At 50.1% G+C, this 4737-nt stretch overlaps 1 pseudogene; it reads right to left on the reverse strand.

Annotated features, from left to right (window-relative positions):
• The window catches only part of LOC143016983 (guanine nucleotide exchange factor DBS-like), an 8278-nt pseudogene extending 3544 nt beyond the window's left edge, over nt 1-4734 (reverse strand).
• Between the last annotated feature and the right edge of the window lie 3 nt (nt 4735-4737).

Here is a 4737-nt window from a genome sequence, read left to right on the forward strand (position 1 = left end):
CAGGAGGTCAGATGGTGAGATGGTCAGGAGGTCAGATGGTCAGGAGGTCAGATGGTCAGATGGTCAGGAGGTCAGGAGGTCAGATGGTCAGGTGGTCAGGAGGTCAGATGGTCAGGAGGTCAGATGGTCAGGAGGTCAGATGGTCAGATGGTCAGATGGTCAGATGATGGACACGATGGACTGAGGTTCTCTAGACTCAGGTGACCTCTACAGTATACAGTATACCTTTGAACCCAAAGGGTGTGGGGTCACTCTTGACCAAGTGGCGTTTGGAGGCGTGCTCTAGACTGGGGGCGGAGCCTGAACACATGACGCGTGAAGGAAAGCAGGACACAGAGAAAAGGAGAGAGCAGAAGGTGAAGGAGCAAAGAGTCAAACATTCCAGAGTAACATTGTAATGTTCGGTCAGTAACCAACGGCAACCGCTAATGAAAACGTTTTTCTGTGGCTGAGGTAGAACAGTAGACAGTGTGGCCCCCTTGTGGTGGCTGGTGGTATCTCTCAGATCTTTCTTTAGTACTAATCTGTTTAATGAGTGAGTCTGTAAACTTCCTGCCCTGATGGAGGTGAAGCTCAAGTGTCACCATCATCTTCTTCATCTGCTCTGGTTACCTTTGGGGCTCTTCAGGTTGCTGAAGCCCTGCAAAGTGAAACGCTTTTTAACCCCTGAGGAGCGCTCAGTGGTGGGACTGGTCACGGGCTCATCTGGAGGCCATGGAGTGAGATGGAGAGAGGAACGCAGAAGAAGAGGAAGAGGAAGAAGAAGAAGAAGAAGAGGAAGAAATTGGAGACAAATTGGAGTAAGAAACACGCGAGGACAGAGGAGGATGAGGAACCATGAAGGTGATGAAGAACAGGAGTCCAGATTAGTGAAAAGTCTTCTTCTCTGCGTGTGATGATGCAACTTTGCCCTCATCAAACACTTACCTTTGTTTTTGGGTGAAGACAAGTTGGGGTCCGAGGTCAAGCTAGGCTCCGCCTTCTTCTCCTCTTGTTTCTTTGGGTTCTTCTGACTGCGAAAGGGACTGAAGGAGACCAAAGAAGAAGAAGCAATGGAATGGATCCAGTTCATCACAACGTGACTGAGTGTCGCCCCCTAGTGGACAAACACAGCCATGTTTCTGTGTTTCATCCTGATGTGAGGAACTTTACATGTGTTTATCTGAACCAAGATCAACCAGATGATATAAACTTATAAGTCAATAAGATGCTGGATACTGTGTGTGTGTGTGTGTGTGTGTGTGTGTGTGTGTGTGTGTGTGTGTGTGTGTTGTCATACCCACCTGAGGCAGATGGAGGCGCTGTTGCTGTTGGGACTCTGACAGTCTGAGCTTTTTAGCTGACTGGCTTCTAAAACACAAAACCATCTAGTTAGTTATGGGTCAAAGGTCACAGGGCTGAAGGTCACAGGGTTTAAAGGGAAACAAGCTCTCTATGTTTTTCTAGGTCGGCCAGAGATGGGAACGGTGTGTGTGTGTGTGTGTGTGTGTGTGTATGTATGTGTGCATGTGTGTGTGTGTGTTTATGTGTGTGTGTGCATGTGTGCGTGTGTATATGTGTGTGCATGTGTGTGTGTGTGTGTGTGTGTGTGTGTGTGTATGCATGTGTGTGTGTGTATGCATGCAAGTGTGTGTGTGTCTGGTGTGTGTGTGTGTGTATGTGTGCGTGTATGCATATGTTCGTGTATGCATGTGTGTGTGTGTGTGTGTGTGTTTTCCTGGTACCTCTGCAGGCTTTCAGCTGTTCTGTCAGAACTTTGCGGATCTCGTTGACCCAGGCTGATTTGATCTCTGGTGTTGGAGCCTGCAGGAGGAACAAATCAACAATCAATAAGAGATCAATCAGTTCTGGATGAAGAGCTTCAGGTGTGTTTGTTACCTGGACGATGAACACTTCTTCTCTGGAGTTACACCAGATCTCAAACTTCTTGTTGTCTCCTTTGGCATTCTCTGTGAATCCCACAGCGCTCATCTGAGACAAAACAGGAAGTTATCATCAAACACACGCAGACGACAGCCAGCGCCGCCTCAGCCACCTTACAGGACGGCTCCATGTATACAGGACAGAGATGTGAAGGTGCAGACCTCATGTAGCTTCACACTGAACTGAGACAAACACAGACAGACTGAAGCTCATCCTGGTTCTTCTGTGCGTTCTTACGCTGAGCGAGTGTTTGAAGCTGTAGGACGGCGCCTTCTCGTAGCCTTCGCCGCTCTCCTCCCTCCTCTTACAGAACAGCAGAGCCTTCTGGTGGAGGAACAGATGCCTCTGCATGGGCTTGAACCTGGCCAGGTCCTTGACCTTGGCGTGACCTTTCTTGTGCTCGGTCCACACACTGAAGGAACCTGCATCAGCAGGCGGCCCAGGTCTGACAGGTTACCCTGGCAACGGACAACAGATTACATGTGAGCGGTTCATCTCTATTAGATTTGAATGAAATATCTAACTGATTATTGATCAGGTCACATCACAGTCAGTCATTGATGTGACCGCTGATAGTCGTTGACTAGACGCCTCAGAGTTCCATCATTACAGACAAACTGGAACTTTAGGAACACAAAGTGAAGCTCAGCAGGGGACAGAACAGTGACCTCATATCCTGTGATGGCGATGAGGTGCATGGAGTCGTTCACAGCCTTCAGGATCCCCAGAATGGAGGACAGCGCCTCCTGCAGGTCAGCACAACCATCGCAGCCCTTACTGTACTTCAACAACTCCTGCAGACACGACGCAGAGAGTGAACACACACACACACACACACACACACACACACACACACACACACACACACACACACCACACACACACATACACACACACACACACACACACACACACCTTCAGCAGCAGCTGGTACTTGGTGATTCTCTGGACCGGTTTCAGGAGGTAGGAGTCCAGACCCAGTTTATGTTCCAGCTTCTTCTGACACTCCTGAGACAGCAAACACACACAAAGTCCTGACTGAGTCTCACTGTGAGGCCTTCAGAAAAACTTCTTCAGAAAGCCCTCAGGCTAAGGCACCGACTGTAACCTATGACCTGAGTTTAGAGGGGCCGACCTGGAAGAAGGCACAGTCGGAGCACTGCCTCCACAGGCTCTCAGAGCGAGGCTTGTTCTGGCAGTAAGCCTCGTAGATCTGCAGGTCCTTCATCTGCAGACAGGAGGAGATCAGTCAAGCTTTGATTGAGGTTCCACAGCTTAACCTCTGCAGAATCAACTTCTTACTCTTTCCAAAAAGCAGCGTCCAACCAGCTCGGGGCAGTCAGTGTAGGCCTCCAGCTCCTTCAGGAACGTCCTGCAGAGAGAGAGAGAGAGACAGACACACACACACACACACACACACACACACACACACACACACACAGACACACACAGACACACACACAGACACACACACACACACACACACACACAGACACACACACACACACACACAGACACAGACACACACAGACACACACACAGACACAGACACACACAGACACACACACACACACACACACACACGATAGCTTCTGAGTTTCTGTCAAACATTTCCCTTCTCTTCTTCATCAGTCCTTGGGTGAGTGGAGGAGAGAAACCCTGAGCTTCAGAAGAGAAGATCAGACTGAGCTCACCTCTTATGGAACAGGTAAATGTCTGCCATGTTCCCAAACAGAACCTCCTTCTTGCTGAGCAGCGAGCTGGGGATCAGGTGAGCCATGACCGGGTTCTCCATCTCAGCCGCGTAGCCCTGTGACACACAGCGTGACACACAGCGTGTGTGTGAGTCCATCACATTAACAAAGCTTAACTTCTCCAGGTTCTAAATGGGATGAGGTCACAGGTCAAAGATGCTCACCTGCAGCACGCAGAGCAGCTCCTCTACATACGCTCTCTCTGTCTCCAGCAGCTCATTCATCACATGTCTGGAACACACACACACACACACACACACACACACACACACACACACAATGTCATTTTAACAGCTTCCTCTATGTAAAGCTCTTGGTATGACCTTTGACCCCCTCACCGTCTGAGCACTGCCAGGTTTTCGTCCTCCTCAGACAGAGAGGCGTGTCGGGGGCTGCCGCTCAATAAGGGAGACTCCACCTGCACGCACACACACACACACACACACACACCACACACACAGTTTGTCACCCTAACATAAATAATCAGAGATCAAACAGATGCATGTTTTCCTGCTGGGTCCTAAAGAGTTGCAGTTCCTTTACCGTCCTGCAGATGGCGTTGTCCTCAGAGTTTCTCCTCTCCTTCCTCTGTGGCTCTAAACAGACAGACGTGTTGTTGTTATTGTTGGTTCCTAACAGACTCTGGTGTTTGTGGGTTCAGACTTACTGGGGGAGGCGTGTGGGGTCTTAACCTCTGGCCTCGGGGCCACAGGTTGGACCGGTCGCGTCTGTTTGGCGGCCAGTTTCTTCAGACTGATCCGTCTCTTCTCGAACATCTCCTGGACGGAACTCTGCTTCTGGAAAACTCTGTCCACCTGCTCCTAAAGGGCGGGCGAGGGAGGAGAGAGAGAGAGTGAACTTGGACCTCAAACATATTCACTTAGCGCTGCGTTTCTTCTTTTACTTGTGAAGAAGAATCATCTCATGTCCTCCGTCTGTCAGATGACCTACTGACCCTGAGCTGCATGGTGAGCAGCGCCTCATACTGGCTGCAGATGGCACTGCGGTCAGCGATGGTGTGTGACGGCGCCGTGTCCAGGTAACGCTCAAGCTCCTGCAG

Source organism: Genypterus blacodes, unplaced genomic scaffold (assembly GCF_046128005.1).
Source record: "Genypterus blacodes isolate CSIRO-AG114 ecotype Tasmania unplaced genomic scaffold, CSIRO-AGI_Gbla_v1 ptg000259l_1, whole genome shotgun sequence".
In the NCBI taxonomy this organism is placed as follows: Eukaryota; Metazoa; Chordata; class Actinopteri; order Ophidiiformes; family Ophidiidae; genus Genypterus; species Genypterus blacodes.